The sequence below is a fragment of the Balaenoptera ricei genome, chromosome 15 (genome assembly GCF_028023285.1).
Source record: "Balaenoptera ricei isolate mBalRic1 chromosome 15, mBalRic1.hap2, whole genome shotgun sequence".
Taxonomy (NCBI): domain Eukaryota; kingdom Metazoa; phylum Chordata; class Mammalia; order Artiodactyla; family Balaenopteridae; genus Balaenoptera; species Balaenoptera ricei.
This window is the reverse complement of record NC_082653.1, coordinates 18,976,944-18,988,984: the sequence shown is the minus strand read 5'-3', so window position 1 is coordinate 18,988,984 and position 12,041 is coordinate 18,976,944. Positions and strand designations below refer to the sequence as shown.

General features: G+C 41.8%; 1 protein-coding gene across 11 annotated transcripts in view; it reads right to left on the bottom strand.

The window, feature by feature from the left end:
• Positions 1–12,041, bottom strand: part of ZHX3 (zinc fingers and homeoboxes 3) — a 147,920-nt gene that overhangs the window by 80,809 nt on the left and 55,070 nt on the right. Inside the window, exon 1 of one of the 11 annotated variants that reach the window (XM_059895799.1) lies at positions 3,622–3,643. The exons of the other annotated variants lie outside the window; for them this stretch is intronic. The gene's annotated coding sequence lies outside the window, so the exon portion shown is untranslated. Of the gene's footprint in view, positions 1–3,621; positions 3,644–12,041 lie in introns of those variants that run through there. 11 annotated transcript variants of the gene reach the window in all.

Sequence of the window (12,041 nt, the reverse complement as noted above, 5' to 3'; positions counted from 1 at the left end):
ATTCGACGAGGCCACCATCACCCTGATACCAAAACCAGACAAAGATGTCACAAAGAAAGAGAACTACAGGCCAATATCACTGAGGAACACAGATGCAAAAATCCTCAACAAAATACTAGCAAACAGAATCCAACAGCACATTAAAAGGATCATACACCATGATGAAGTGGGGTTTAACCCAGGAATGCAAGAATTCTTCAATATACGCAAATCAATCAATGGGATAAACCATATTAACAAATTGAAGGATAAAAACCGTATGATCATTCCATTAGATGCAGAAAAAGCTTTCAACAAAATTCAACACCAATTTATGATAAAAACCCTCCAGAAAGTAGGCATAGAGGGAACTTACCTCAACATAATAAAGTCCATATATGACAAACCCACAGCCAACATCATTCTCAATGGTGAAAAACTGAAAGCATTTCCTCTAAGATCAGGAACAAGACAAGGTTGTCCACTCACACCACTATTATTCAACAAAGTTTTGGAAATTTTAGCCACAGCAATCAGAAAAGAAAAAGAAATAAAAGGAATCCAAATCAGAAAAGAAGAAGTAAAGCTGTCACTGTTTGCAGATGACATGATACTACACATAGAGAATCCTAAAGATGCTACCAGAAAACTACTAGAGCTAATCAATGAATTTGGTAAAGTTACAGGATACAAAGTTAATGCACAGAAATCTCTTGCATTCCTATACACTAATGATGAAAAATCTGAAAGAGAAATTAAGGAAACACTCCCATTTGCCACTGCAACAAAAAGAATAGACTACCAAGGAATAAACCTACCTAAGGAGACAGAAGACCTGTATGCAGAAACCTATAAGACACTGATGAAAGAAATTAAAGATGATACAAACAGACAGAGATATACCATGTTCTTGGATTGGAAGAATCAACATTGTGAAAATGACTATACTACCCAAAGCAATCTACAGATTCAATGCAATCCCTACCAAACTACCAATGGCATTTTTCACAGAACTAGAACAAAAAATTTCACATTTGTATGGAAACACAAAAGACCCCGAATCGCCAAAGCAATCTTGAGAAAGAAAAATGGAGCTGGAGGAATCAGGCTCCTGGACATCAGACTATACTACAAAGCTACAGTAATCAAGACAGTATGGTACTGGCACAAAAACAGAAATATAGATCAATGGAACAGGACAGAAAGCCCAGAGATAAACCCAAGCACATATGGTCACCTTATTTTTGATAAAGGAGGCAAGAATATACAGTGGAGAAAAGACAACCTCTTCAATAAGTGGTGCTGGGAAAACTGGACAGCTACATGGAAAAGAATGAAATTAGAACACTCCCTAACACCATACACAAAAGTAAACTCAAAATCGTTTAAAGACCTAAATGTAAGGCCAGACACTATAAAACTCTTAGAGGAAAACATAGGCAGAACACTCTATGACATAAATCACAGGAAGATCCTTTTTGACCCACCTCTTACAGAAATGGGAAAAAAAAACAAAAATAAACAAATGGGACCTAGTGAAACTTAAAAGCTTTTGCACAGCAAAGGAAACCATAAACAAGACCAAAAGACAACCCTCAGAATGGGAGAAAATATTTGCAAATGAAGCAACTGACAAAGGATTAATCTCCAAAATTTACAAGCAGCTCATGCAGCTCAATATCAAAAAAACAAACAACCCAATCCAAAAATGGGCAGAAGACCTAAACAGACATTTCTCCAAAGAAGATATACAGATTGCCAACAAACACATGAAAGGATGCTCAACATCGCTAATCATCAGAGAAATGAAAATCAAAACTACAATGAGGTATCACCTAACACCAGTCAGAATGGTCATCATCAAAAAATCTACAAACAATAAATGCTGGAGAGGATGTGGAGAAAAGGGGACCCTCTTGCACTGTTGGTGGGAATGTAAACTGTTATAGCCACTATGGAGAACAGTATGGAGGTTCCTTAAAAAACTAAAAATAGAACTACCATATGACCCAGCAATCCCACTACTGGGCATATACCCTGAGAAAACCATAATTCAAAAACAGTCATGTACCACAATGTTCACTGCAGCTCTATTTACAATAGCCAGGACATGGAAGCAACCTAAGTGTCCATCGACAGATGAATGGATAAAGAAGATGTGGCACATATATACAATGGAATATTACTCAGCCGTAAAAAGAAACGAAATTGAGTTATTTGTAGTGAGGTGGATGGACCTAGAGTCTGTCATACAGAGTGAAGTAAGTCAGGAAGAGAAAAACATATACCGTATGCTAACACATATATATGGAATCCAAAAAAAAAAAATGGTTCTGAAGAACCTAGGGGCAGGGCAGGAATAAAGACGCAGACATAGAGAAAGGACTTGAGGACACGGGAAGGGGGAAGGGTAAGCTGGGACGAAGTAAGAGAGTGGCATGGACATATATACACTACCAAATGTAAAACAGATAGCTAGTGGGAAGCAGCCACATAGCACAGGGAGATCAGCTCAGTGTTTTGTGACCACCTAGAGGGGTGGGATAGGGAGGGTGTGAGGGAGACGCAAGAGGGAGGAGATATGGGGATATATGTATATGTATAGCTGATTCAGTTTGTTATAAAGCAGAAACTAACACACCATTGTAAAGCAATTATACTCCAATAAAGATGTTTAAAAAAAAATGTCATTTGATGCACAAAAGTTGTAAATTTTGATGAAGTCCAATGTATCTAATTTTTTCTTTTGTTGCTCATGCCATTAGTGTCATTTCTAAGAATCCATTACCAAATTCAAGGTCATGAATATTTACCCTTATGTTTCCTTCTAAGAGTTTTGGCTCTTCCAATTAGGTATTTGGTTCATTTTGAGTTAATTTTAGTATATGGTGTGAGGCTGGAATATAACTTCATTCTTTTGCATGTGGCTATCCAGTTATCCCAGCACCATTTGTTGAAGACTGTCCTTTCCCCCACTGAATGGACTTGGTACCCTTGTCAAAAATCAATTGACTATAGATAAATGGGTTTACCTCTGGACTTTCAATTCCATTCCATTGATCTATGTTGTCCATCCTTATGCCAGTACCACATTGTTTTGATTATTTGATTATTATTTTTTTAAGGTAAGAAGTGGATTTATTTAGAGAGATACACATTCCATAGACAGGATCCGGTCCATCTCAAAAGGCGAGACTGGCCCTAGGAGAAACATACTCCATAGACAGAGTGTGGGCCATCTCAGAAGGCGAGAGGTCTATTGCAGCTTTTTTAAAATTGGGAAGCATGAGTCCTTCAACTATATCTTTCTTTTTCAAGATTGTTTTGACTATTCGGAGTCCCTGGCAATTTCATATGAATTTTAGGATCAACTTTTCCATTTCTGCAAAAAAGGCTGCCTGGATTTTGGGACAGATTTCATTAAATCCACAGAGCACTTTGGGTAGTATTGCCATCTTTATATCAAGCCTTCCAATCCATGGACATGGGATATCTTTCCATTCTGTGACATAATTTTAAGTTACCTTAAAATGTCCTTGATAAGGTAATGACATAACTTCCTTTAGTTGTCTGTCTACGGATATCTAGGTAATCTACTAAGTACAGCCTGGAATAAGTCACAAATATGAAGTTTATATTTACCACGGAGAGCCCAGTATTCATATTCCAGAGAAGGAATGTCAACTATTCAGGGTCTTGCTGTTTGCTTTTGTCTATGCAAAAGGTTAGAACTCAAGGATTTTCATTTCCTTGATTTATAGTTAATTTTCATCTTCAGTTCCTAGAAGAGAAATCGACACACATGAATCTTGTATATTCCCTGATAAGAGTAAGTTGTTTAGTAGACTTCATAGAATGGTATCATGAGCTCTCTTTCATATAGTTCAAATAAAAAAAAATTGATTGTGAAACATTAGCTACTTTGCCAAAGATTGTGCTCAAACACCCTTGGTTAGTTAGAGCTTAAAGTATCAACTATAATTGGGAGGGAGGGGAGGAAGTCTTTAAAAGTCTTTTCTCTAAAAAATTTTTGCTAAAGACTACGAGAGAACAATTGTTTGAAGTTATAAATGTAACTTGGGCTGGACACAATCTGTTCTTTGCACTCACAGTCAAAATTAGAACTGAAGACAATATAGTAGCCCAGGAAAAATAACTGTGGCTTTTTCTAAGAGTAGCAATTTCAAAGAATTTATAGATTCCCCAAAGTAAAAGTCATCTTAAAACCAGTAGACTATTAGTCTGAGGTGTAACGATTGCTTCAGTTCCCATGTTTGGTGTCAACTTTTTGAAGCTTCCATTTATACCTCCTCTCAACATATGGGTCACATGGGACTCATGGTCCAAGGTGCTCCAGTAAGATCAAAAAAGGTTTTAAGAATCAAACTGCCTATAATAATAAATCAATCAGAAAAAACCATCTGGTGTTGAGATAAACTAGCAAACAAATCCTGGGAAAAAGAAATCCAATTCCATGTATTTTGTCATCTATAATAAAACCAAAGGCAATAAAAATATCTTCTGGCAGGTGCTCAGGGTCAGTGCCTTGGCAGGGAATGCTAACTAAGGCAAAGTTAGAAGGTCTAGTTTTTAACCAGATAGTTTTAAGTTGAAGAGGGCAAAAAATAAGGAGGCAAGGGGAAAAAATAGACCCGGGCAAGAAATGGGGGCCAGATAAGCAGGTAAGAACCTGACACACTGAGGTAACAAACAACAGTCCAGGGTGGGGACAGCTAGCCTGGGGGGTACATGGAGTGGACAGCTTGCTGGCTGAGTTCACTGCCGAACATCAGAGGATCCTTTCAGCACAGTTATCAGCAAAGCTGGTCAGTATAACATCCGCAGTAGACTCACTCTCATGGCATGACTTTTGCTACAAATTCTTCTAGAACTGGAAAGCCCTTATCACATGGCAAGTGGAGAGGGCACCCTCTCCTTTGGTCCTGCCACTGCCTAATGGGGGTCCTATCTTCAGAGATCACACCATTTCCCACCCTCTAAGAGCAGTTTCCACACACTGACTGAACAACTGTACTTCTCCCTCCATGCTTCCTCAGCTCTATCTGCACTCAGTTCATCTGACCCTGTGTCAAGATTCAGGGGAAAGGCAGGAGAAAGAGGCAGTGCCCAAGGAAGTGGGCTAAAGGCCATATTTTCCTTGGTGGGAATAGGACAGATGGAAATGAACTCTACGAGGAGTGAAATGGGGAAGGGGAGTGCTGGGCCCTTCTCTGTCCCAGAGAGAGACATCCTGGGCCTCTCAAACCCAGAACTCGTAATTTCTGCTCTTCTGTAATAACGCTGAATACCTGAATGTGCGATAGCCCCTTGGGTCTGGGAGGAGTTTTTTCCCAGTTATCAAATCACATGCCCCAAGAGGCTGTGGGGTTTTTTATGCAGCTCTATTGGCAGAGCAGTCAGAGCCACATAGCAAGTGCTTCAAGTCATCCTGCTCCCCTCACCCCAGAAACCCCAGCAGAAGGGAGCCCAGATGGGCACTCGGGCAACACCTGCTGCAGGGCCAGCTGGGTTGAGGAAGCACTCCACCCCACTCTCGGTGTAGTTAACACTCAGCATCCTGAGTAACCTCAAACAACTGCTGTGATTTGGATCTAATGTGGTAATGGCTCTCTTGGTCCCCAACTGGGTGCTCTGAGCTCTTTCACTGCTTAGCTTTTTCTTTTCTTTCTTTCTGTAAAAGGAGCGTTCAGTTAATCTGCAGGCCTGCCATTCTGTGCCCAGGAGCTGAACTCCTGGGGCGTCTGCCCTGGACTTGGCGGGCCCACTTTACTTTTGTTCTCTGATCTCTTTGTGGTGGTCTTAGTTACAAGCTCCTGGAAACAAGCCCTGATTTGCAAGCACTGCTAGTCAAGAAAAGAGAAGTGGGGGGTTAGGGAACAGCTACAAACTCAGCATCCCTGATTTTAAAAGAGTCCAAACCCAGATACATCCTACATGTCTGTCAACATGAGAGTGGATAAACAAATTGTGGTATTCATACAATGGAATACTACTCAGCAATTAAAAAGAAAAATGTTCCCAATACACACAATGCGGAAGAATCTCAAAATCATGGTGAGCAAAATAAGGTAGACATGAAAGAGAATATATTATATGATTCTGTTTATGTGGAGCTCTAGAAGAAACAAGATTAATTTATGGTGGTAAAAATTATAACAGAGCTTAACGTTCAGATGTGAAGACTGACAAGAAGGGAGCATGAGGGAACTTTTCTGGAGTGACAAAAAAGTTCTATAGATTGTTGAGGTGGTATTTACATGGGCAGAAACATTTGCCAAAACTTATTAAACTATACAGTTAAAATCTGCACATTTTGCTGTATGTAGATTATATCTCAATTTTTAAAAATAAAAAGTTCAAAAGGCTTTATTAAAAATGGCAAAAGGGGGCTTCCCTGGTGGCGCGGTGGTTGAGAATCTGCCTGCCAATGCAGGGGACACGGGTTCGAGCTCTGGTCTGGGAAGATCCCACATGCTCCCACGGAGCAACTAGGCCCGTGAGCCACAACTACTGAGCCTGCGCGTCTGGAGCCTGTGCTCCGCAACAAGAGAGGCCGCGACAGTGAGAGGCCCGCGCACCGCGATGAAGAGTGGCCCCCCGCTCACCACAACTAGAGAAAGCCCTCGCACAGAAACGAAGACCCAACACACCCAAAAATAAATTAATTAATTAATTAATTTTTTTTTTAAATGGCAAAAAGATCGTTTTCCATCATGTTGCACCTATGTGGCTAACATTCTGAGAAAGAGACAAGATATTCAAAGTACTCAAATATGTTCCTATAGACAAAACAAAGATAAATCTCAAAGTAACATGAAATTTATATCAATGCATTCATTTAATTCTTAAGATTGAATTAGGTAAAGAAGTCCCTCAAATTTCTCTTATTCAACATCCAAGTTAAATATTTTAAGAATGCTTTAGAGCAGAAAGTATAGTGTAGAGGATAGAAAGACAAAAATAATGTGTGAAAAAAATTTCCCCTGATTATAAGAGCAATACACATTTAGTATAGGAAAACTGGAAAATACAGAAGATTAAGACTATAGGGGAAGAAAACTCATATAATCCAAATCATAAGCATAAAGAAGAAAATTAAAAGTCATCTGAAAAATATTCCCTACCCAAAGCTAAGCACTGTCAACATTTTGATACACACACACACACAATTTTAACCAAATTGGGATCATAGTGTACATATTGTTACTATTTTTTCACTTAAATTTATGTAACAAACATTTTCCATGTCATTGAGCATTCTTTGCATTTTTTGTTACTACTGAAATTAAAGAGTTTCATGTGATTATTGGCCATTCGTATTTCTCTGTGAGACAGCTTGGCAATTTAAAAAATCATACTGATTCTTTTTCCTGATTATAATATAGTTACTGCTGAAATACAGAAAATACAAAAGAGCATAAGACTATGGTGGGGGCTTCCCTGGTGGCGCAGAGTGGTTAAGAATCCGCCTGCCAATGCAGGGGACACGGGTTCGAGCCCTGGTCTGGGAAGATCCCACATGCCGCAGAGCAACTAAGCCCGTGCGCCACAACTACTGAGCCTGCGCTCTAGAGCCCGCAAGCCACAACTACTGAGCCTGCGCGCTGCAACTACCGAAGCCTGCGCACCTACAGCCCGTGCTCTGCAACAAGAGAAGCCACTGCAATGAGAAGCCCGCGCACCGCAACAAAGAGTAGTCCCTGCTCGCCACAACTAGAAAAAAGCCCGCGCACAGCAATGAAGACCCAACACAGCCAAAAATAAATAAATTAATTAATTAAAAAAAAAAAAACTATAGGTGGGAAAACTCACATAATTCAAATCAAAAAAACAATCGTTACTGTTAATTTTTACTTTTCTTTGCACATATGTTTTTCTAATAGAATTGATATTCTAGGTAAGTCCGTTTTAGAGTATATCTTTTTTCACTTAGCATCATTAAAAACTACATAAGCATTTTCCCTATGTAATTAAAGTCTTTCTAAACATTTATTTTTGTTAGCTTCATTTTGTTTGTAGTATTTTGTTAGCTGCATAGATGTACCAAAATTTAGCAATTGCTCAGTGTCAGGCACTTGAACGTGTACATTTTGCTTTTTTTTTTTTTTTTTTTACTTTACAATGTGGAGATAAATATCTCTGTACATAAAATATTGTCTTAACTTATAATTATTTCCTTGGGATAGACTGCCAGTATTTTAATCCCTGGGTCAAAGAGTATGAACTTTTTTAAAGGCCCATATTGCCAAAATGCATTGAGAGTTATATCAATTTGCATTTCACAAGCAGTATATAAGACTCTTGCTGGCATTAAATTCTTTCTCTGTCCCTCACATACACACACTACCCATTCCTTATTACTCCCTACCATACCTCCCACCATATGCCCCCAAAAAAACATACCTTGCTAATTTGATATGTGCAAATGGTATCTTACAACTTTAAATGCAGTTTTCACTAATGGAATGAAGTCATTTTTCACTTGGTTAAACTGCCTGTAGTTCCTCTTCCATGACGAGCCTGCTGAATTCCTTGGATATCTGATGCTTTTCAGAGGTAAACAAAAAGTGTTTGGGGACTGCTGGTTCATGACAAATAATAGAGTATTAGAAGTACTTCTCCCCTCCTTTAAAATGTCAAATATAACAGACTATTTAGTTATTTATTGTAACAGTAAGAATGTATATTATAAAAATATAAAAGTAAGAATAAGTCCACAGCAGCACAGGATAAACAGGAACAATGCCATCAGGAGAAGAGCAAGGAATTGTGGGCAAAAAAAAAGCCATCAGAACTGAATGATGGCAGTGCTTAACCATGCAGAGGAACCTCCAACATGAACCAAGCAAAAGAAGAAAGCTTTTAAAATGTGTGTGCCCAAGAGAAGCTTGGTGGAAAACAAACCTAAATCCAGAGATGGCAGAAGCTGGATGTGGGAGTGGAAGAGCACCAGGGACGGTCAAGAGAATAACTGAAGGTCTATGGAACAGCTACATCCTCCATTGTTCTCAGAAAGGCTAAGCTGTGAGGGCAGCTCTCTATAAAGTGGGGATCGGCAGTAGGGGACCACCCACGTAAGTGCCAGCACAAGAGGATGAAGAAACAGCACCACAGATGACAAGGCACACACCCACCGAGGACTCTAGAGGGATCTCCTGGCCACTCAGCAGGACCTGTACTCTGAACTTACTCCTGAAAGAACAATTCTCAGGCAAATGCAAATCAAAATCACTATGAGATATCCCTCCACACCTGTTAGAATGTCTATTATCAAAAAGACAAGAAATGACAAGTTTTGGTGAGAGTGTGGAGAAAAGGAAACCTTGTGCACTGTTGGTGGAGTGTAAACTGGTGCACCCGCTATGGAAAATAGTAAGGAGGTTCCTCAAAAACCTTAAAAATAGAACTACCATATTGTGGTATGCTCCAAGGACAAAGAACAAGATAAACTCAAAGGGCCAATATTGCCAGAACAAAGAGTTACAGGACTCCTATCACTGTCACAATGTAACCATTGCACTGTCCCAGAGCCCTCCCAAGTAGCATGCCCTGTCCCTTTCCCATCCCATATAAGAAAAGACATTTGACCCGTTTTTCTCCCACTCAGCACACTGAAAGTATACATACTCTGCCCACTCAGCAGATGACTTGCAGGTTCCCTGGCTATAAAAACAGACAAGCAACCCATGCTCATTGTCGACTTTCCCTGGCTACCAGGAAGTCGGCCCGCTGTTCCTGCAGCGACCCTTCTCTTTAATAAAACTCTGTCTTCCTTACATTCCGCCTCGTGTCTGGAAATGCTTTTCCAACCCGCGCTCAGACCACGACGTTTTGGTGGCCGTGTGGGGATATCTCTTGGGGGGATCTCCTCCCCCACCTCCTCTCCTCAATTCTTGGGACCCTCTGTGAACAGGCAAGTTGCTGGGGAAGCAACAGAGGAACTCTGGCCAGGGCCACACCCTGGTGTGTTCTGAAGACTCCACGGCTCACTTCGCCCCAGTAACTACCGCCCAGAACCGGTGAGGGTCCCTCTGTCTTCCTTCTGGCTGAGGACTAGGCCAATTGGTATTGTGCGGGCACGGGTCAGGCATTTAAAAGCCAATAGGGCGCCTGCCGCTTGAAGACTCCCGTGAAAAGATGAGGGGGTCACGGAACAGACCAGGCTGTTAAAGCATCTGCCCCCAGTAAGACAACTTCCGTGCACCCGTGAGGCACATATGGGTTCAAGAAAAACCCCTCGCCTCGGCCGCCGCCTTCCTGGCAGGACTACGAGGCCAATTCCTCAGCCTGTCTTCTCTGTTACTTTCACTTTTTTCTCAGTCTGGATTGATTTACAGGAGCCTAGGTGTTGCCTCTGAGCCATCCCAGGAGTGCCTTTTCACGTTTCAGGTAATCGCCAAACGCTGAGTCACCTGGTGGGTCCCGGGAATCTCTCTCTCTTTCTTCCCCTGCCCGAGTCGTACGGTGCCTCAGTCACACGGTTTGTGCCTCAGTCGCACGCTCAGGGGTCACCTCTCACGGTCGGACGCGATTGTTGGGACGGTCGGCCCATTTTGTGCCTTAGTCGCACGGAGAGATCACTGGGACAAAGGGGACGCCTTTCTGTCAGCCGGTGACTCTCAGTACCCCCTTTCTACGGCATATAGGCTAAGAACAGGTTCTGGTACGTCTCGGGAGCCTCCCTCAGACTCACCCCTTGGCAGTATCCTCAGGAACTGGAAAAAATTTGACCCTAAAAATCTCAAAAAGAAGAGGCTCACTTTCTTTTGTAACACGGCTTGGTCCCAGTATAAAGTGGGGGACCAAGAACAATGGCCCCTTAATGGCACACTAAATTATAACACGATCCTCCAACTTGATCTCTTTTGCCAGAAAAAAGGAAAGGACTCAGAGGTTCCTTATGTCAAGACCTTTATGGCCCTTAGTCAGAATCCGGATCTCAGGGACTCATGCCGCATGTGTCTTTCTGTTGCCGCCTTATCCCCCCGACCCCCTCTGTCTCCCTCCCCAGCAGATCTCCTAGATGACCCTCTACTCGACCTTTCCTGTCCCCCACCCCATCAACCCCCTTTGCTTCAGCCCCCGCGCCCTCACCTCAACCCACAGCTCCCCGACAGGCACCCCCTCATCAGGGCGAAAGCCCCCTCTCCCCTCCCCACACAAGATCGAGAACTGCCCAAAGCCAGGAAACAGATTCTGATATGCTTCCCTTGAGGGAAGTAGCAAATGGAGACATGGGCACTATTACAGTCCATGTTCCCTTCCCCATGTCTGACATTTCCCAAATTCAAAACAAGTTAGGTTCCTTTAGTCAGGATTCCACCACTTTTATTAAGGAATTTCAGGCCCTCACTATAGCCTTTGACCTGACCTGGCAAGACATTCATGTAGTCCCGACCGCTTGTTGTACTCATGAAGAGAAAAACAGGATATGGGCATTAGCCCAAGCTTGGGCAGATGAGGCAAAGCTCTGTTTCCAAAACCCGAATGGATGGGGACCCATTTTGGGCTGGCTAAATGACTCTCTTTGTAACTACACCCTCAATTCTAATCGGACTAGCCTGGAGTGGAATCCCTGTTCAGAGGAAAATAAATATGATGTACATGAAGGTATTTTCACTTTGTGCTGGGGAAATTCAAGGAAAATGCAACTAAGAAATGTATTAATGAAGACCGTATTCCCATAAACAGCTCGGCCCTGGGAACTAAATATGTGGGGATCAGTGTGACCACCGGACACTTACTTAGTTTAACCTCCCGGCAAGATTCTCCTCCAAAATATAACATAATTCAGCTAACATTCAGAAATTTGTTATGCTAATCCCCCAGTCACACTCATAATCAGTCAGAGCCCGGATTCTCCCCTTTATGTATAGATGATTACTTCCTTGGAGTTTGGCCTTCCCAATATAATCCTAGGCCATGGGACCCCAGTCTATTCCCAGAGGAAAACTACCAAAAGGTCAGGGCCTGGCTCTGGGGACCCACAATGGGGGTATCTTTGAGGGGCACCGGATTTTCATTTCTATGCGGTAACGGGG